Source organism: Pogona vitticeps, chromosome 1, assembly GCF_051106095.1.
Source record: "Pogona vitticeps strain Pit_001003342236 chromosome 1, PviZW2.1, whole genome shotgun sequence".
NCBI lineage: Eukaryota > Metazoa > Chordata > Lepidosauria > Squamata > Agamidae > Pogona > Pogona vitticeps.
Genome location: NC_135783.1, coordinates 351,898,121 through 351,920,284, shown reverse-complemented (window position 1 = coordinate 351,920,284; position 22,164 = coordinate 351,898,121). Strand labels below are relative to the sequence as shown.

The 22,164-nt window shown below is 44.0% G+C and overlaps 1 long non-coding RNA gene across 1 annotated transcript in view; it reads right to left on the bottom strand.

Moving 5' to 3' along the window:
* Positions 1 to 4,656: 4,656 nt before the first annotated feature.
* Positions 4,657 to 22,164, bottom strand: part of LOC144586247 (uncharacterized) — a 105,388-nt gene continuing 87,880 nt past the window's right edge. The window contains exon 4 of the long non-coding RNA XR_013540972.1: positions 4,657 to 6,510. This is a non-coding gene — a long non-coding RNA (uncharacterized LOC144586247). The remainder of the gene's footprint in view (positions 6,511 to 22,164) is intronic.

Sequence of the window (22,164 nt, the reverse complement as noted above, 5' to 3'; positions counted from 1 at the left end):
GCACAGTAAGCCACGCCACAAGCCACAAGTTGGGCAGGCTCGTTATAGGGGGAGGGTCCAATCGGCCGGGCCACCTCTAGTGGCGAGATTCCTGGGAGACAAATATGAATATACCATCTCTAGTCAGGAAAAATGCACCAGCCAGATGGCTGACTGGGGCTGCTTACAGGGATCACATAACCACCCCGTAACAGCAGCTCCACTGGCTGCCGATCTGATTCCGGGCACAATTCCAAGGTCTGGTTTTAACCTTGTTGATGTTTAGTCGTTTAGTCGTGTCCGACTCTTCGTGACCCCATGGACCAGAGCACACCAGGCCCTCCTGTCTTCCACTGCCTCCCGGAGTTGAGTCCAATTCATGCTGGTCTCATCCTCTGTCGTCCCCTTCTCCTCTTGCCTTCACACTTTCCCAACATCAGGGTCTTTTCCAGGGAGTCTTCTCTTCCCATGAGATGGCCAAAGTCTTGGAGCCTCAGTTTCAGGATCTGTCCTTCCAGTGAGCACTCAGGCTTGATTTCCTTCAGAATGGATAGGTTTGTCCTTTTTGCAGTCCAGGGGACCTCTAAAGTCTCCTCCAGCACCACAATTCAAAAACATCAATTCTTTGGCGGTCAGCCTTCTTTATGGTCCAGCTCTCAGTTCCATACATCGCTACTGGAAAAACCATAGCTTTGACTATGCGAACCTTTGTCGGCACGGTAATGTCTCTGCTTTTTAAGATGCTGTCGACGTTTGTCATCGCTTTCCTCCCAAGAAGCAGGCGTCTTTTAATTTCGTGGCTGCTGTCACCATCTGCAGTGATCATGGAGCCCAAGAAATAGGTTTTAACCTATAAAGCCCTAAATGGCTTGGCTCCAAGCTATCTCAAAAAACGTATCTCCCATTTTGAGCCAGCTCAGGAGTTCATATCCTCAGGGGAGGCCTTTCTCTTGATCCCACCACCCTCACAAGCACGCTTGGTGGGGACACAGGAAAGGGCCTTCTCTGTTGCTGCTCCCAGATTCTGGAACTCCTTCCCTCTGGAGGCCAGGCTCGCCCCCTCTTTGCTTTCTTTACGCAAGCAAAGGCATTTTTCTTCTGGCAAGCTTTCCCTGAAAGCTTGTTGCATTTTTGTGTTGGGCCTGAATACAGTTTGTAGGTTGTGTTTTTTCAAACGTTTCCCCATGCGGTCCGTGACCCCTTTGATGTATGGCAGAAATACTTTATTTGTGGGTGGCGGGTTTTTGTTTTTGTTTTGTTTTGTTTTGTTTTTTGTTGTTCAGGTCGGTGTTGTTTACTCGGTTTGATGGCTCTTGTGATTTCATTTTTGGAATAACCATTTGCCTGTAGGGCCCAACCCAGGTGGTTGAGTTCAGTGCTGAGAGATAGAGCTTTCCAATTCCGATTTGCACGGTCTACCAGTGTTTTGATTATGCCTCTTTTTTGTCATAGCTGGTGATTGGAGTTTTTGTGTAGGTACCGATCTCTGTGGATGGGTTTTCTCTAGACCTCGTGTCTCAATAGGAGGTCAGGTTTGCATATGATAAAGTATTTCTGCCATACATCAAAGGGGTCACGGACCGCATGGGGAAACTTTTGAAAAATCACAACCTACAAACAGTATTCAGGACCACTAGAAAATACAACAAATATTACAAAGCTCAGTAAAGAACAAAAGGGACCCCCTCACCACTGCAGGAGTATACCGGCTACATTGCAGTTGTGTCCAGGTATATATTGGAACCACAAAACACAGCATCCACACCAGAATCAAAGAACATGAGAGACACTGCAGACTAAAACAATCGGGAAAATCGACAGTAGCTGGACATGAAATCTTATTTCAAAACACAGATGTACTGGACAACACCAGCAATCTTTATGTTAGACTACACAGGGAAGCCATTGAAATCCACAAACATCAGCACAGCTTCAACGAAAAAGAAGAAAATCTAAAACTCAACAAAGCCTGGCTCCCAGCACTGAAAAACACAGCCTGCAAAAAGGTCAACAAACTCTACCCAACCAGAAGGACCAGTAATCACTGCACACAAAAGACTAGCTAACGACACCCATCAATCACAGATCATCTCCCCCCTCCTTATCACAACAATACACCCATAACAAAAACATCATGATCACCATAATCACCCAATCTCCTGAAAAGGACAAAAAAGCTAATCCCACAACTATAAATATTCAACTACCCCCCACACAACACCAGAACACAGGCAGGGTTCTGACTCCTGTCCTCTGAAGATGCCAGCCCCATAGAGACAGGCGAAATGTTAGGAAGAACAACCTTCAGAACACGGGCAAAGAACCCGAAAAATCCACAACAACCATTAGATCCCGGCCGTGAAAGCCTCCGCAAATATATTAAATAGCACTTCTATTTAACAAAGCTCCTGTAGCTCCATTACTCTGACTATATGAGTCAAATGCCAGTCAACCAAACACCACAATGGAAATTATTTTGCCATCTGGTTAAAGCTGTGGCAAGGAATACATGCTTGCTGTTTGAAGCAGCTTTGACAGATCAGATCCCTCACCAAATAGATTTTATTATCATCACATCTCTTTGTATATCCTCACTTACTGGAGCTATTATTGGAATCCTGGAATGATTCTTGGAATTCTTCTAATCTAAAACAGATTGTCTTTCTTGAAAGGGCAAGAGCTGGCCTTTATACACAGTGCAAGATGAAATCTATCTTTTTGACTTAGACAGCTGTGTTTCAATGGCTTGTTTTTTTACTGACTATCCTCTGGTTCTAGTCATTTCACCAAGTTCAGAGCTTGGAAAGAAGTTCTTTTTTAGACAACTTCAAAACTCGAATATGTTGGCTGGGGACTCTGAGAATTGCCAACCCAAAAAAGTAACTTTTCCAAGCACAGATCCGGCTGCAGTGGGGGGGGGGGAAGCACAGCTATGCTGAAACACCAGCCCCATCTGTCTCTGTCTTTCCTCCCTCAACTGTCACATAACAGCAGGATAAGTCTGGATTTCCTACTGAGTGCCCAACTCCATTGAGTCTTCCATTCCATAAACCATTTCCACTCTAGCTCATTATTATAAGAAGTGCCATTTGATTTTAAAATCTAGTATGTAATTTTGTGTTTTTTCTCCCTTTTCCCTCTCCAACCTATTTTCATTTTGTGTCTTTTAAAAAAAAAGATTGTAAATTTAGAGATGAGGACTATCTTGTTTTTACTTATCATATCAATGTGTAAGATGCTTTAAATATTTTTAAATGCTAAATGTAGGCACCCTTCAGTCTCGAGTGACTGGTAATGTGCTCCGAATAAAGGACTTGGAACAGGGTCTAGTACGGCTGAGAAGGCAGATTGGAAACTGACCATCCCTTCCACACTGAAGACAAATACAATCTGTACCCTGTCCAGCTCCCTGGTTTTGCTGGTTTCAGGACTGCCTATTGGCCTCGGCCTGCTGAACAAGGGTATCTGCAAATTGGGACAGGCCACGCTGCATTGCCTGCCTCCAGGATGAATGCTCAGAGGTCAGCGTTTCCCATCTCTTGAGGTCCATTCCTAAGGCCTTCAGATCCCACTTGCAGATCTCCTTGTATCGCAGCTGTGGTCTCCCTCTGGGGCAATTTCCCTGCACTCATTCTCCATACAGGAGATGTCCAAAATGCATCGGAGGCAACGCATATGGAACGTGTTCAGCTTCCTCTCCTGCTGTGCACAAAGGGCCCAGGACTCACTGCAATACATGACTGTGCTCAGAACACAGGCTCTATACACCTGGATCTTCGTATGTGCTGTCAACCTCTTATGGAGCCATACTCTCTTTGTGAGTCTAGAGAACATGGTGGCTGCTTTGCCAATGCATTTATCCAGCTCGACATCTAGAGAGAGTGTGTCAGAGATTGTTGAGCCAAGGTACACAAAGTCATGAACAACCTCCAATTCTTGTGTGGAGATGGTAATAGAGGGAGGTGAGTCCATGCCCTGGCCCATGAATTGTGTTTTCTTCAGGTTGAGTGTTAATCCAAAATCTTGGCAGGCCTTGCCAAAACAATTCATGAGTTGTTGGAGGTCTTCTGCAAAATGGGCAAAAACAGCTGCATCATCGGCGAAGAGGAAGTCCCGCATGCATTGCAGCTGGACTTTGGTCTTTGCTCTCAATCTAGAGAGATTAAATGCCTTTCCATCTCATCTAGATTGATAAATGCTATATATCAATCAATAAAACACCCCAGAATATAATTTCCTTCGGTTCAGTGAAAATTCCACAACAGGAATTCTTCCATATATGTAACTTTTAAAAATCATTTTAAGAAACAAATAAAGCATAGCTTGTACTTTCTCAGCATTTCTTCCCTCAGCGTCCCCCCCCCCCAAGACAACAGGGTGAGTGGAGGAACATTTCTCCTTATAAGAATGCTATTACAAAAAATCAAAAGAGACCTTTGGTTTTTAGCAGCTATTCTGACTTGAGGGAAAATATTTCCCTTAATCTTACTTAAACTGTTAGCCCATTACTCACCCTACATGCCCAGGGCAATCTGCAATAAAAGATCAACAACACAAAATTTTGGTTTTATTAGAGTTTTGAAGGAACAAGTTACAAATAATTTTCAGCATATTATCTTTCTTCTTTTCTTTTCTTTTCCTTTTTTTTGTTTCCTTAATATAGAGAGAAGGAACAAATTTATGGAACTGATGCAATAAAGTAAGGGCTTGTCTACGAGAACTCATTTGGAATGGGCTGATGTGAGCTAAATAGGGTTGCTTAGAGGTGTAGTACACCATTTGGTATACGCACCTCAAGTAACCCTATTTTTCCATCTCTTTCCTCTTTCAATTTCCTGTATCATGAAGTGGCTTAAGAAGACAGCCACTTCAGGACAATGGGAAATTAAAAACTTCTTTACACTGTATTAGGGCAGCGCTAATGCACTGCATCAATTATAAAAACCTGAAAATTTGAAAACTTCCTCCTGGAAGTAGGAGCTGACAAGAGGGGCAAGGAAGTCATTTCCTTTGTGATCTTCCTTAAAAGTTGGGTCAGAAACCTTCCCACAGCACAATCCATTGCTGAGTACTAGCTGGCGGTGGATTCAGCTACAGCTCCTCAGCGCAGAAGAACTGTTTAACTTTCTGGATAACATGAAGTGGCTGTCTTCTTAAGCACAATATGGCAAACTGAAAGAGAATTCTCCCCTTTGGTTCCTTTCCGGCAATCATACGCACTGGACAAGAAATAAAATAAAATGATACTATCCTGCCCACCCCCAAAAAGGGAGAAGCCCCTGACAGGGATCGAAAAAGGTGTGAGTAGGAACACTCTGGAGATGGGCTGGTTCACTCTAGCAATTATATCTTGTAATTGCTGGAAAAAGAAGTGAACCAGCCCATCCCTGCAGTGAAACAGTGAAACAAATGCCCATCTGACTGTACCTAACATTATTTACTTACTATTTAAAGCTGATGGCTGGCCTTTTGATGGGGATTTTTGAAGTTCTTTGCAATGCTCTTGATCTCAAGAAAAATGAATTCGTAAAGAATATTAAAAAGTCAAGGTTTACTATATGTTGTTCACTGAAAACCTGGAGAAATGTATATAATTGTCACATTTCCATAACAATATACTAAGGAATACAATTCAGAACTGAAGAGCAGCCACCAATAACAGCTTCTCTGTGTGCCCTTTGTATATGAATTTGACTCACAGATTGTGCTTTCCTGGGGAAATATAATAGCATCGGTCTAGGGCTTTGCCAATTAAGTTATCTCGATTTTTCTGCACTCAGGTTTCAGGTCTTTCTTTTGGGGACAGAAGGGTATAAATACAGGGAGCCTTTATTTTTGCCTCTTCTGATGTTCAGATAGTCACTTATGTTTTGGAGAGAACTAACTGTTTGTCTGCACTTTCTGTTAGCAGATGAACCACTAGGCACTATATGATCTGAGGCAGAATCAGAAATCATAGAATTGTAAAACTGGGATGGATCCAAAGGGTAATCTACTCCAACCTGTTGCCAGCTTCGGACAGTAAATTATCCCTATCACATGCCCATTCAAACTCTGTTTAATGGCTTCTACTTCTTCTTATTCTTCTGGAACCAGAGGTTGGGAGTTCGATTCCCCACCAATGCCTCCTTGACAGTGGTTGGACTTGATGATCCATAGGGTCCCTTCCAGCTCTGCATTCTAAGAGTATTGTAGCTGCTCCTTCGTTACTGTTGTCATTGTTTCCTTCTTCTTCCTCCTCCTCCTCCTCCTCCTCCTCCTTCTCCTCCTTCTCCTCCTTCTTCCTCTTCCTCCTCCTCCTCCTCATCTTCTTCGTTTGTGTCAGAAGCAATACAACGGTGCTTCTAGAGTGGAAGGATCAGCTGTCGTTGCCCAAGAGATTATCAAATTTGCCCAAATTCTTCATGCAGGCTCCTTCCATCTCCTTCAACACCTTCAATGACAGAGGCAGTCCTTTCCATTGTGAAACACTGCTTAGCCTCACAAGATGTTCTCTCTCTATCACACAGTCCCCTCAGTAAACCACAGCATCTGGAAGGAAGTTTATAAGCATCAAAAAGAGGCAACACTGATCATGAAGAAGATGATTTAAATATGTTAAAGATCTTTTTCTTTTAAAAGGCTCAAGACAGATTACAGTACTAATGTATAAAAATAAATATGACATATCTAGAATAGAAAACTACACTTCCCCTCAAAAATAATTGAGTTATAGGGATAACCAACCAACACCATGCCACTAATTAAAAACTAGCCAATCATATTCCACCAAATGCCCAGAATTTGAGAAATATCTCCGTAGCGTGGCACCAAAAAAGATTATTATGCCAGGGGCACCTTACTGGAGAGACCATTCTGAAGATGAGAGATTGAAATACACTTTCTTTTTTAAATGAATGTACATAAACAACCAAATACTGGACATTTCTTTAACTTGTCTTTAAAAATAATATCCAGATTGAAGGGCATTTGATGATCATTTAAACTTTCGTAACCTAGAATGTGGGTGCTTGAAGAAGTTCATCCTTAAAAACTCCAGGTCCCTTTTCAACTGGGAAATGGGATCGTAATGGCACACTTAACACTCCCTAGTTATCTTGAAAGATGATGCTGTTAAGGTGCTACATTCAATATGCCAGCAAGTTTGGAAAACTCAACAGTGGCCAGAGGATTGGAAAAGATCAGTCTACATCCCAATCCCAAAGAAAGGCAGTGCCAAAGAATGCTCCAACTACCGTACAATTGCACTCATTTCGCACGCTAGCAAGGTTATGCTCAAAATCCTCCAAGGTAGGCTTCAGCAGTATGTGGACCGAGAACTCCCAGAAGTACAAGCTGGATTCCGAAGAGGCAGAGGAACTCGAGACCAAATTGCTAACTTGCGCTGGATCATGGAGAAAGCCAGAGAGTTCCAGAAAAATATCTACTTCTGCTTCATTGACTATGCGAAAGCCTTTGACTGTGTGGACCACAGCAAACTATGGCAAGTTCTTAAAGAAATGGGAGTGCCTGACCACTTTATCTGTCTCCTGAGAAACCTGTATGTGGGACAGGAAGCAACAGTTAGAACTGGTCATGGAACAACTGAGTGGTTCAAAATTGGGAAAGGAGTACGGCAAGGCTGTATATTGTCCCCCAGCTTATTTAACTTATATGCAGAATACATCATGCGGAAGGCTGGACTGGAAGAAACCCAAGCCAGAATTAAGATTGCCGGAAGAAATATCAACAACCTCCGATATGCAGATGATACCACTCTGATGGCAGAAAGTGAGGAGGAATTAAAGAACCTTGTAATGAGAGTGAAAGAGGAGAGTGCAAAAAACGGTCTGAAACTCAACATCAAAAAAACTAAGATCATGGCCACTGGTCCCATCACCTCCTGGGAAATAGAAGGGGAAGATATGGAGGCAGTGTCAAATTTTATCTTCCTGGGCTCCATGATCACTGCAGATGGAGACAGCAGCCCTGAAATTAAAAGGCGCCTTCTTCTTGGGAGGAAAGCGATGACAAATCTTGACAGCATCTTGAAAAGCAGAGACATCACCTTGCCAACAAAAGTCCGAATAGTCAAAGCTATGGTTTTTCCTGTCGTGATGTATGGAAGTGAGAGCTGGACCATAAAGAAAGCAGACCACCGAAGAATTGATGCCTTTGAATTGTGGTGCTGGAGGAGGCTCTTGAGAATCCCCTGGACTGCAAGGAGAACAAACCTATCAGTTCTAAAGGAAATCAACCCTGAATGCTCACTTGAAGGACAGATCCTGAAGCTGAGGCTCCAGTACTTTGGCCATCTCATGAGAAGAAAAGAGTCCTTGGAAAAAACCTTGATGTTAGGAAGGTGTGATGGCAAGAGGAGAAGGGGACGACCAAGGATGAGATGGCTGGACAGTGTCTGCGAAGCAACCAACATGAACCTGACACAACTCCGGGAGGCAGTAGAAGACAGGAGGGCCTGGCGTGCTCTGGTCCATGGGGTCACGAAGAGTCGGACACGACTAAACGACTAAACACAAACACAGTTATTTGACCTGCTCCAGTCATGCATTTGGGAAGAAGGTTAATTAACTGGGGCGGTGGAGGGGAATGAGTGTTACATGCTTAAGCTCATTTTTTCCAACAGTCTTCCCCATAGATGGGGGTGGCGGGGAGGAATTCAGACCATATTAAAGGAAGCAAGCAATTAAGTTACACAAATAGTGAGCTTGGGCTAAACCGCAGCTGATGTCCATCATGTCAAGGAAGAGCTAAACACAGAAGCAATGAAAAGATTGTTACTGCCGACCACCGCAGAGGACTGGCTAGCAATGAAGATGAATAACTTCCTATGGGGATGAGATTAGTGATGAACCTCCTGGGAAAGAAAGAAAGAAAGGAAGGAAGGAAGGAAGGAAGGAAGGAAGGAAGGAAGGAAGGAAGGAAGGAAGGAAGGAAGGAAGGAAGGAAGGAAAAGAAAGAAAGAAAGAAAGAGAAGGAAGGAAGGAAGGAAGGAAGGAAGGAAGGAAGGAAGGAAGGAAGGAAGGAAGGAAGGAAGGAAGGAAGGAAGGAAGGAAGGAAAGAAAGAAAGAAAGAAAGAAAGAAAGAAAGAAAGAAAGAAAGAAAGAAAGAAAGAAAGAAAGAAAGAAAGAAAGAAAGAAAGAAAGAAAGAAAGAAAGAAAGAAAGAAAGAAAGAAAGAAAGAAAGAAAGAAAGAAAGAAAGAAAGAAAGAAAGGGGGGCATTCCCACTGAAACAGCTACGGTCCTGGTAACTCTTTCTCACATATTCAGCCTACAGATTTAGAGTGAAATTTAATGAAAGAAAAGTATTTAGTGTTTTAAAATCTGTAAAGACTAACAGATTCATTTCGGTGAGCTTTCTTAGATTTACAATCCACTTCCTTAGAAATGTGGAGCATATTCATCAGACCACGGGTTTAACGTACCCAGGGTACACTGGACATGATGGGGAAACAAGTGAGGTGGGAAAACAAACTAGAATGGACTTTTAAAAATAAGAATTGCAGTGTTAACATTCATCATGATCAGTAAAAGTGTTGATTACAAGTGTTGAAAAAGGGGTTTGTAATCCACAAACGTTTTCACGGAAATAAACCTGTTGGTCATTAAGATGCCACAGCTTATATCTGTTGAAGGAGACTAATGCAGCCGTGAAAATTCGTTGGACTTAAGAGGCAAAACTTGAGCCTATTCTATCAAGAGCTTGCCTTAATCGACATCTTGCAAATGAATTTCATTTCATTTTGTAATTGGTTCTTGGAAAATAGCAGAAACTTAATTCACATCTGTAATTTCTCAGAAAAGCACTTCCTTTAATGTGTGATCTGATAGAAACATACTGTGTAGAGCTCTGAGAACTATGTCAGAGCTCTACACAGTATGAGACAACTTCCAGTCTCATATGTTCTCCAGATCTTTGCAAAACATACATGCTAAATATGTGCTATATCAGCTGAAAGCCCCTTGAACAGAATATGTGGGTTCATAGTTCTCTCTCTCTCTCTCTCTCTCTCTCTCTCTCTCTCTCTCTCTCACACACACACACACACACACACACACACACACACACACACACACACACACACACACACACACACACACACACACACACACACACACACACACCACTTTTGTCTGATCCTGTGCAAAACTAGGTCAAACATCTGCGCTACTGACATGCTGTTTTCGGTCAGGAGCCTCTAATATTTGGCCCCCACATCATGCGTGAAACAAATATATGCACAGTGGAAGCCGAGAGCATTCCATCAAAACAAACACTATCATTTTCCCCCTGCCATGTGAAACATCCATGTTCCAGACCCCCATTACAACTCAATCAGTTTCATGGTTGGGTTGGGTTGGGTTGAGTCTGTGGCCGAAAACATAACTAGCACAGATGTTTGGCATAACTAGCTCAGATGTTTGTGGGGGGCAACAGATGTGGGGAGATTGCTATTCTGTCTTGCCCTCTTTAACATCCCAACATGCCACTGTAGCAAACAAGATATTGGATTACATAGGCCTTTGGTCAGATCCAGCAGCTTTTCTTTGGTTCTTGCCTTCTGTTCTCCTGATGAGCAAACAGACTTCTGGAAGGGGGTCTAGTGTCATTGTTTTAAGCATCCCTTCGTAGAGCCAGAAGAAATCCTTCAAAATCAGCAATGTCCTCCTTGATGCTAAGCATTTACTGCCCAGTTATGTCCTCTGTAAATGCTCCTAGCCCTTATTGCTGCACAGGACAGTTACTGTACGCTGGCAAGATAACAAAAACCAACTGCCAATGAGCCCAAACTCTTGGGAGAGTCCTGGAGAAAGGCAGCACGAGGAGTTCAAACAGAAATGAAAAGGACCGAGAAGAAGGACTGTCAATTCCATTTCTTCACTATAGTAATGCTCTACAGCAGACATGATTAGATTAGGCAACCTTCAGTCTCAAGAGACGATGGTAACGTGCTCTGTATGGAGGACTTGGAACAGCTTCTAGTGGGGCTGAGAAGGCCAATTCGAGAGTGACCATCCCCTCCACACTGAAGACAAATACAATCTGTCCCTTGTCCAGCTCCCTGATAGAGAGGTTACTTACCCGTAACCATAATTCTTCGAGTGGTCCTCTGTGAATCCACACAAATGGTTTTTATTGCGCCTGTACAGGATTTCTAGGAATATTCTAGAACTTAAAAAGACGTGATTAGTAGGACGTTGTCCCGTGGCCCACATGCTCCACCCGCCCGTAATACCTCAGTTCTGGAAATGTCCGCCGCTGTCAAGGCTCTGACCGAAACGAAGCTTAAGACACTAAGTGACAGACAGAGGGGAGGATGGGCGGGAAGTGTGGATTCACAGAGGACCACTTGGAGAACTATGGTTACCGGTAAGTAACCTCTCTTTCTTCTTTGTGGCCTCTGTGAATACACACAATTGGGTGATTGGCAAGCTCATTTACCGGAAGGAGGGCCGTCATGCCAACACTGATGTCAGCACAGCCCTTCCAAAACGTGCTTCTTTCTTGGCCCTGATGTCCAGATGGTAATGTGTCATGAAAATTGAGGGAGTTGACCAAGTGGCCACTCGAAAAATGTCAGGGACTTCATCGGCACGCAGCCAGGCAGTGGAAGTGGCCATTGCGCGTTTAGCACATCTGTCGGAGCCTTGGGTGCCAACTCAGAAGCCAAAGTAATGGCAGAGATAATCCATCTCAAGACTGTCTGTGAAGAGGCCTGAGAACCTTTCTGTGGGCCATGGAAGCACACAAAGAGTCTGGGAGAAGTGTGAAAATCCTTAGTCCTTGAAACATAAAATGCTAAAGCGCGACAAACATCGAGGGAGTGGAGCATGCACTCAACATCAGAAGAGGGAGATGGAAACAACGTCTACATTGGCTGATGGTCAGATTCCGAATGGCTGATGGTCAGATTCCGAAAGATCTCCTATGTGGAGAATTAGTGCAGGGAAATCGCCCCAGAGGGAGACCACAGCTACGATACAAGGATGTCTGCAAGCGGGATCTGAAGGCCTTAGGAATGGACCTCAACAGAGGGGAAACCTTGACATCTGAGAGTTCAGCCTGGAGGCAGGCGGTGCATCATGGCTTCTCCCAGTTTGAAGAGACCCTTGTCCAGCAGGCCGAGGCAAAGAGGCAGTCCCGGAAGCAGCAAAACCAGGGAGCTGGACAGGGGACAGATTGTATTTGTCTTCAGTGTGGAAGGGACAGTCCCCCTCGAATTGGCCTTCTCAGCCACACTGGATGCTGTTCTATGACCTCTATTCAGAGCACATTACCATCATCTCTTGAGATTAAAGGATGCCTACAGATGTACAATATCTATTTTAACACTGCATATCTATGAAATAGTCCAGCTTCGATTACTTTTTGATTTGGTTGGCTAGTTCTTCTACTCTTCTTCTCCTCCGTCCCAGAGGTTTTTCTACTGTTGACTTCTCTCTGAGATGAATCACACAAGGAAATGACATTCCTAATCACCCCATGTAAAGATTACATCTTGAATTTATTTCATAATCAAAAAGCAGGAGAGTAGTGGCATCTTAGAATCGCAAGGCTCCCTCTTTTATTTACAGTGTTAACCTATGGGGACAACTAGAGCAATGAAGGGGAATTCTTTCATTGCCGTGTGTTTTTCCCAACAGCTTCCTTTCTCTGGTGTCACCTCAGCCAGACACGCACATTGTGCTGCAATATTTTGGAGAAGTTAACCTTTGGGGTTACAAGTCCCTGATAAGACTGAACACATGACTCTGCAGCTGCATTTAGCTTAAAGCAATCACAGAGACCTCTCCAGACCTGCAGATTCAAACAGCTGCAGGCAGATGTTTGGGTAGGGGGTTCCACATGTGTTTGTGTATCCACCACTTACCTAGACCAACACTCCGGTAGACAGACGCTTGGTGGATATCTACAGAAGGCAGGAAAGGCAAAGACAAGTATTTAGGGTTGTCTAACGTACACCCTGCTTTCTTGCCTGATCTAGTGTTTTATTGCCCATAAAACAATATAGAAATGTAATCCTTCCTAGAACATAGATTCTGTCTCTGGTTTAAATAAGATATCTCGGGAAGTGAGCATGAACATTGTAGATTAGGTTCTGTGTAAGCAAGTGGTGTTACACACTGGGACAAACACACCCCTCTCCAACTTTGCCTGTATGTTGATGAGATCTGAGCTGATGGCCATAAATTACAGTGGTGCCTCGCATAACAAGCGCACCGTTTAACGACGAATCTGCATAGCGATGCGGATTTTGCGATCGAAAAAGCAATCGCATTGCAATGTTTAGATAGGGTAAACATCGCATTGCGATGATCAGTAAGCGTTTCGCTTACCGATCTTCGCATTGTGATGTTTTGGAACAGCTGATCGGCGGTTCCAAAATGGCCGCCAGAAGAAGAAAATGGCCGCCCGCAGCGTTTTCACGCCGATTCCCTGCTTACCGAGGCGGCGAAAATGGCGGCCGGATTGAGGATTCCCACTTAGCGGTGAGTTTTGTCCCCATAGGAACGCATTAAATGGAGTTTAATGCGTTCCTATGGGGTTTTTTGCCCCGTAGAGTGACGTTTTATCCGGAACAGATTATCGTCGCTATGCGGGGCACCACTGTACTAACATGTGACTCAAAGCCTGAAGCTGGACAAACATAACTGTCAGCTTTCATTTCTCCCACATTCATTTAAATCAGTGGTTCTTAACCTTGGGTTACTCCGGTGTTTTTGGACTGCAGCTCCCAGAAGCCTTCACCACCAGCTGTGCTGGCTGGGGTTTCTGGGAGTTGCAGTTCAAAAACACCTGAGTAACCCAAGGTTAAGAAACACTGATTTAAATCACACACCCATACCTGCAAGTTCTCTCCATTATGGATATGGGAGACGTGTATTTTTAGAAAATTCTTCTGGGGAAAAAATCTGTCTTGTGCAAAAAATCAAATCTCAGATTCCACCCATGCTGCAGTGATGCCAGTTGGTCCATGGCAGATTCCGTAAACTTTAAAGCTACATAAATGCTCATCTTTTCTAAATGGGAAAGTCTCGGTCTTTTCAGTGTTCTGTAGAACCTCAGTTCGTCAGGCAGAAACTGAATCTACAGTATACCAAGCAGCTTACTACATTTTAAGGAAGAAGCGGTCTAATTTCTTGCTCTAGCAAACCGAAACTGTATTAAAGATCTTTACGATCAGGAACAGTAGTAGCGAAAGCAACTATACAGATATCTTGATCGCTGGTGGTCCTTGTGTCTTAGCACCAAGATCATCAAACAAACTCAGCTTCGGAAAAAACAGTGTGCTTCTGAATGAACAACTCTGACCATTCCAAATCAAAAGGAATCATGAGGATTTCTCATATATACTTCCCGAACAAATATCTTCTGAAAGAAGAAAGTATGTTGCCAAAACAAACATGCACACATAGAAAGAAAACACAAGAGTGTTATAAGTAGGGGGGAAATGACACCTAGACGTCTATAAAATTCCATGTTTGAAGAATGGTGGTTTTACAATAAAAGCGTCCTCTCAAATTAATCCGGGACTCAAATTCCAAGATTTAATATTTCAGATATTCCTGCTCAGGGGTTTTGCCTTGGAGTAATAGCGTTGCATTAACACAGTAGCTGCAGAACTGTAGAGGCGTTATGGGGCTCAAAATCAATTCATGCTACCTGTGTAGCCACCCATACTTGCTTTGCAGCTTCAGATACTGCAGATGTGTTGTGCTTGACAGCGACATTTTGAGAAGCTGGTCTACTGTTATTGATTAGCCGAGCTTGGAAAAGTTATCTTTGAGATGGTAACCCCCAGAATTTCCCAGCCCATGTGAAGGATTCTGCAGAAAGCCCTCAGTTTAAAGAGGTCTTAAAAAGCCAGTGTGATGTACTAGATAAGTGACGGGCTAAGATCCGGGAGGCCTGGATTCAAATCTCTGCCCAGTCATGGAAATTCACTGAGCAAGAGGTGGTAGCCACGGTACAACCATTTCTAAAATATCTCATATACCCTGAAAACGGTATTAGGGTTGCTATAAGGCAGACATGACTTGACAGTTCCTATCATAATACAGTCCCAGGAACCAAGTTCTTCTGATGACCTCCTCTTTGAGAAATGTCAGGGTTCATAGTCTGTAAACCATTGTACTGGCCTCAACATATCCTATTCACATGTCAATGTGGGCATCATGCAAATGCCACTTTGACAAGCTGCCTTCCAACTTAACCAACAAGGAATTGTATCACTGGTGTGTGTAGGCATCCTTCAGTCTTGAGAGACAATGGTAACGTGCTCTGAATAGAGGTCTTGGAACAGCGTCTACTGTGGCTGAGAATGCCAATTCAAGAGTGAAAATCCCTTCCACACTGAAGACAAATACAATCTGTCCCTTGTCCAGCTCGCTGATTTTGCTGGTTTCGGGACTGCCTCTTTGCCTCAGCCTGCTGGACAAGGGTCTCTTCAAATTGGGAGAGGCCATGATGCACTGCCTGCCTCCAGGCTGAACGCTCAAAGGTCAAGGTTTCCCATCATTTGAGGTCCATTCCTAAGGCCTTCAGCTCCCGCTTGCAGATCCCCTTGTATTGCAGCTGTGGTCTCCCTCTGGGGGCGCTTTCCCTGCACTCATTCTCCATACAGGAGATCTTTCAGAATCCAAATGTCAGCCATTCTTATGACATGCCCGAGCCAATGTAGACGTTGCTGTTTCAATAATGCATATATGCAAAATTTCCAGCTCATTCTAGGACTACTCTATTTGGAACTTTGTCCTGCCAAGTGATACCAAAAATGCGTTGGAGACAATGCATATGGAACATGTATCACCAATAATCTAGAACATAATTATGAGGTTATGAGAAGGAGCAAATATTTTCCAGCAACACGATTTATTGTTTTTTCTATGAAAAGAAGAGGGGGGAAAGGAGAAGTGAAGAAGGGCTCAGGAGTTTTCGGAATCTCTCCATCAGATGATATTGCAATGATCTCAAACTCTTCTAGTGATATTCAGACTTAAGGCACACCAAACATTCGTCCATCCACATGGGAGGTTTTCGTGTGTCTCTCTCTCCAGCCCCTGGCAAATTCTCACTTTTGGTCTTCCCAAGGTCTACCTTGCTGGCAGGTCCCGAACCAGAAGAACCACTCATCTATGGCAAAGATCATGCTAGAGTGCAGTGCCACCAGGTGGAAGCGGGATGTGCTCACTGTTCCATCATGGAAACCAACAATGTGGAAACAACCAACTGAAGTGGCAGCTTAAAAATTAACTTCATGGACAAGAACTCCTGGGAGCTGTACTGGCTGAAGAAGCTGGGCAAAATCAAACAGTAACATTTCTAGCAATAGTTTTGCCACTAATTGCTAGGATATGAGAGATGGTCTCATGGGAAATCTGATCCTTTTGACTGAAGATTGGGGTTATAGGTAGCATTGGAACATTCGGATAAACCTGAAATAAACACACACACACACACACACACACACACACAAAAGAAACCTCTTTTAATATTAGATTCTTTTGGTAGGGTGCAACAAATGCGCCTCTGAAATCCAATACTTTCAGTTTTTTAAACTAGAGGGTCCCAAAAATAGCCGCATTCTTAACAAACTGATTTTTTTTCCCTGTCCGCTTTCCTCATTGCCCAACTTTCAGATCTGTACCTTATAACTGGAAACAACATTGTGTGGATTATTTCGGTTTAGGCCTCCATGGACACATCTTTATTCTTAAAGATATTTTCTACTTCCTTCATAGCTGTCTGGGTTAAGTTTCAAATTGTTTGCCCTCATCCAGTCCATTACTGAGGCCAAGCACTGGTTTAGAGTCAAGACAGCTTCCCTGGAATTAGGTGGAAAGGAGAGATAGAGAGTTGAGTGTCATCCGCATACTGGTGACACTGAACCCCAAAACTCCAGACAACCTCTCCCAGCGGTTTCATGTAGATGTTAGAAAGCATGGGTGACAAAGGAGAACCCTGAGGAACGCCACAGGCCAATGGCCAGGGCATTGAGCAGGAGTCACCCAGCACCACCTTCTGAGTTTTCCCCTCCAGGAAGGGCTGGAGCCACTCTAAAATGGTGCCTCCGAGTCCTATCCCAGAGAGATGGCCCAGAAGGATACCATGCTTGATGGTATCAAAAGCCGCTGAGAGGTCCAGCAGAACCAACAGGGACACACTCCCCCTGCCATAGGCCATCCACCAAGGAGACCAAAGCAGTCTTTGTCCCATAGCCAGGCCTGAAACCAGATTGAAATGTGTCTAGATAATCCGCTTCCTCCAGGAATCCCTGGAGCTGAGAAACCACCACACGCTGCAGTATCTTGCCCAGGAATGGGATGTTTGAGACTGACTGGTAGTCATCCAATACACTGGGATCCCGGGAGGGCTTCTTCAGTAGCGGTCTTATTACTGCCTCTTTTAAGCAAGCAGGGATCCTACCCTGCTGCAAGGAGACCTTTACCACTCCCTGTACCCAATCGGCCATTCCTCCTCTGGCTGCTTTTATGAGCCAGGAAGGGCAAGGGTCCAGCAGCACAGATGTGGTGGCCTTCACCTCTCCAAGAATCCTGTCCACATCATCAGGCTGCACCAACTGAAAAGTATCCATTAAAATAGGACAAGCCGGGGCCAAAGTTACATCCACTGGGTCTGCATCAATTACAGCATCCAAGTCAGAGCGAATCCGAGTGACTTTATCTGCAAAGTGTTGTGCAAATTCCTTGCAGTAGTTTGTGGAGTGGCCAATATTTTGTTCTTTTGGTGGGGCGTGTACTAAGCCCTTGACCACTCGAAACAACTCCGCAGGACGACTTTGTGCAGATACAATGGGAGCAGCAAATATCCTTTTCTTTGCTGCAGCCACTGGTGCGCAATAGGCCTTCAAATGGGCTCTAGCCCATGTTTGATCGGATTCACTCTGAGTTTTCCGCCATTGTCCCTCTATAGTCTCCATCCCACTTGTTTCATCTCTGCCAGCTCCCTGGTGAACCAGGGGGCTTGCTTGGCTCTACTCGTGGGAGAGGACGCTTAGGGGAGATTGTGACCACCGCCCTGGCCATTTCCCCATTCCAGAGATCAGCCAGAGCTTCGATAGGGTTGCCTGCCAAGGCAACAGGAAACTCCTCAAGAGCTGTCAGAAAACCACTTGGATCCATCATTCTCCTGGGGCGGACCATCCTAAGAGGTCCTCCACCCCTGCAGAGATTAAGCGTTCCAGTAAAGATTAGCAGAAGTGTTTGGTTCTGAAGGTGCAAAAATCCAGGCTCTATGGACATCCAACGTATCAAGGGTTTTCTCTAAATACGTAGTTGGGAGTGGAAAGAAAATCAGAAGAATAAGAGGCCGATTGAGGTGAACATCTGACACCACCTTAGGGAGGAATCATAGAATAATGAAGTTGGAAGGGGCCTATAAGGCCATGGAGTCCAACCCCCTACTCAAGGCAGGAATACAATACAAAGGATATCTGACAGGTGGTTGTCTAAGTTTCTCTTGAATTGCTCCAGTGTTGGAGCACTCCCCACCACTCGAGGTTATGGGTCCCATTGCCGTATGGCTCTGACAGGAGGTTTTTCCTGAGATTCAGCCAAAATCTGGCCTCCTGTTAGCTTGAGCCCATTGTTGCATATCCTGCACTCGGGGGTGATCGAGAACATGCCTCTCCTCCGTAGGGCAGCCTACAAGGGGGCTACGTTGACTCCATACCCACAAAGCAGCACAGTCCCAGCAGAGCCCCTGCTAAGGGGAAAGGCAAGGAAAAGGGGATTACCTCCCTCTCCAACCTTCACCTCCAATCTCTCCCCCTAGCGCCATTACCACCACTGTGAGCTTGCCCTGGAACTGCTGCTGTCTTCTGCTACCGGTTCCTAACTTGTGAGTAGGCTGAATAAACTTATGCATGAGTAAACAAGGCAAATTTTACTCAGGAGTAAAACAGGTAACTGTTCCTTGTGAGTACATAAGAGTAGACTTGTTGTTGTTGTTTAGTCGTTAAGTCGTGTCGCACTCTTCGTGACCCCATGGACCAGAGCACGCCAGGCCCTCCTGCCTCCCGGAGTTGGTTCAAATTCAAAGTAGACTTACACATAAGTAAAATAGTGATCCAAAGACTTGCATGGACCCTTCTCAGAGGAGGACACACACCTCCAGTGCGACTGGAAGGATCGCTTGAGTGATAAGAACCTTTTCAATGCAAGCCATACTGCTCCAATTCTCCTATCTGGACAAGTCCTGAAATCTAATGCCTCAGCTTTGACCGTGCCATCTCAGAGGACCCTACTAGCAATCCAGACTCCTGGTGGTATCGCTCTAGTCTTCCCTGACATATAGCAATGTGCCTCATTCAGGTGTGCATCCACAAGAGGATTTGGAATGAAAACCCCTCTAAACTCCCTGCCTGTACAGTCATATGAGGAACGCTCGGGAGGAGTGTCACCCCAAAAAGTAACCTTTCCAAGTTCTGTAAAAAGGTTTTCCCTGAGCTAGAGCTTAAAGACAACAAGGCCCCTTCCTAATGCCTCCCACCGTTCTCCAAATGTTATGCGTCCTCACCGTGAGACGGAACGTTCCAGACATATTAATTGCCTTCTTGTACTCTTGGCTACAAAAATAATCTTTGACATTGTTTCCTAGAATAACTCCAGTCATCCTTGGTTTGCTCACGAGAAGAATGGCCGAGCTCTTATACCCATCGCTTGCAAGTGGGGAAGGAAACCCATGTAAAAGAGGAGGACATTTCTCTCCCCCCCCTCCCCCATTAGATAGGAATGAAAAGGAAACAGAACCCTGCGGTGTGAACTTGTACCGTTTCGGAAAAGGCGGCTGGTTGCCGGGCATGCATTAGAGCCGGACTCATTAACAAGAACTCTGAACTCTGTTTGACCACAGTGTTGGCTATGCTTTCTCAAGGCGCTAGGCGGGGAGCTGCAGAAGAGGGGAGAGGATATTACATGCACGGGACTATGATAATAAACAATGTGAGCAGCTTGATTCTTCCTTTTTCCCCCCAAGACCTTTCCCAAAACTAGTTACCTAAGGGAATTGAAGTGAAATTCTGTTTGTAACGTTTTACACCCCTTGGACTGGTTTTTTTTTTTTTACTGTATATGTGTTAGGAAATTATTTTGGCATGCGTTGTCCACATAAACATTTAATGATATTAGCTGATTTTGGGGGATGGGGGGTGGGACGGGACACCTATGCTACATCTGAACGGCTTTGCTGACATAATCCTGGGAGGGCGATTTAATGAGAGGACAGAGGAATTGATCTCACGCAACTCTATGCTTTTTACAAAATCAGAAGCTAGTCAACTGGGGAAAAAACAGGGCACGGTTCGACCTCAGTCTCACGTTTATGCCTAGCTGCCCCGTCGCCCTTGGTTCCACCCAGCCATCCGTTCCAGTAGACCACTTCTCGTGGGTTCTCAGGATTCCTGACGAGAAAAAGAACAGTCTGTGTACCCGGAATTAAGTCTTCTGGGTGCAGGTATGCCCTGTTCCATACAAATCGCAGCCAAAAAAAAAAAGATCTAAATACACCATTGTAAGTTGCTCAGAGCCCTGGCACAGAAAAAGGGAGCTGGACTCTAGCCAGAGATGATGGGCGATGCTGCTCAAATACACCAAGAGGGATGCTGGTGAGGGATATCGTGGCATGCTGACGTCTCAAGAAGAGCTGTTACTTTCATTTATTTATTTATTTATTTATTTATTTATTTATTTATTTATTTATTTATTTATTTATTTATTTATTTATTTATTTATTTATTTATTTAATTTATTTATTTATTTTATTTTATTTTATTTTATTTTATTTTATTTTATTTTATTTAATACCTCAGCCACAAATTCTTCCAGGCTCTGGCCTTGGGAGCTATCTAGGCTAAGGAGCAAGTTGCCAGTGTTAAGGCAAAGTAGACAGTAGGGTTAAATAAAAGACTCTATATCCAGCCCACATCAGTTTGACATTTTTTTTTATAAATGCCTTCCTGGCCTTTTTTTTTTTTGCCAGTCTGTGATTTTTTTTAAAGTGGAAATTTACATTATGTTTAATTGTTGTTCAGTCATTAAGTCGTGTCCGACTCTTCGTGACACCCCCATGGACCAGAGCACGCCAGCACCTCCTGTATTCCACTGCCCCCCCCCCAGAGTTTGGTCAAATTCATGTTGGTCATTTCGGTGACACTGTCCAGCCATCTCGTCCTCTGTCGTCCCCTTCTCCTCTCGCCTTCACACTTTCCCAACATCAAGGTCTTTTCCAGGGAGTCTTCTCTTCTCATGAGATGGCCAAAGGATTGGAGCCTCAGCTTCAGGATCTGTCCTTCCAGTGAGCACTCAGGGTTTCCCACCATTTTGCTACCTTTGGACCAGAAACTTGTACTAAAAGGTATTCTCAGCAAACTCCCAAGGGAAAATCACTACTGCTATGCTCTGCTTGCTGGTTTCCAGATGAACCCTTGCCACCGGTAGACTGCTGACTAAATCCAATTACATGGAGAGAAACAGGTTGTTGATTGTAACACTTGTTCTTCAAGTGGCCATTATGCATTCACACGAATATTTGTTTGTTTGCTTGCTTAATTTCTATACAGCCCATCTGGCAGCCCAAGCCACTCTGGATGGTTTACATAACACCATAAAACAATACAAAAATGGACAATAAAATATAATAATACAATATTTATTTATTTATTTATTTATTTATTTGTTTGTTTGTTTGTTTGTTTGTTTGTTTGTTTTTATATCCCACCTACCTGGTCGGTCAAGACCACTCTTAAAACAATATCAATAGAACATTCAAATAAAATAATTTATTAAATTTTATTTATTTGTTTATTTGTTTATTTATTAGATTTCTATCCTGTCATTTCAGACAAAGTCTACTCCGAAAGAATGGATTTGCACCTGCATAGAGCCACCTTTTCAGAACTATACAGCTGCAGAAAGCACATTTAGGCAGTAGTCTTATCCGTCCACTATGTCACATATGCACTGGGATTTTAGGCTCTCGGTTCAATAAATACAGACAACACCGTGGCAAGAATCAATTTCGCACAGGTGCCAAAAAGGGGAGGAAGGGTGAGTCATGTGTATGCAAAGGTGACCAATAAAAAAACAAACATTATAACCAGCCACCTGATTTTCTTTATCACAGTCTCCAACCGTTCACAGTAATGGGTGAAAACAAATGTGCTTACT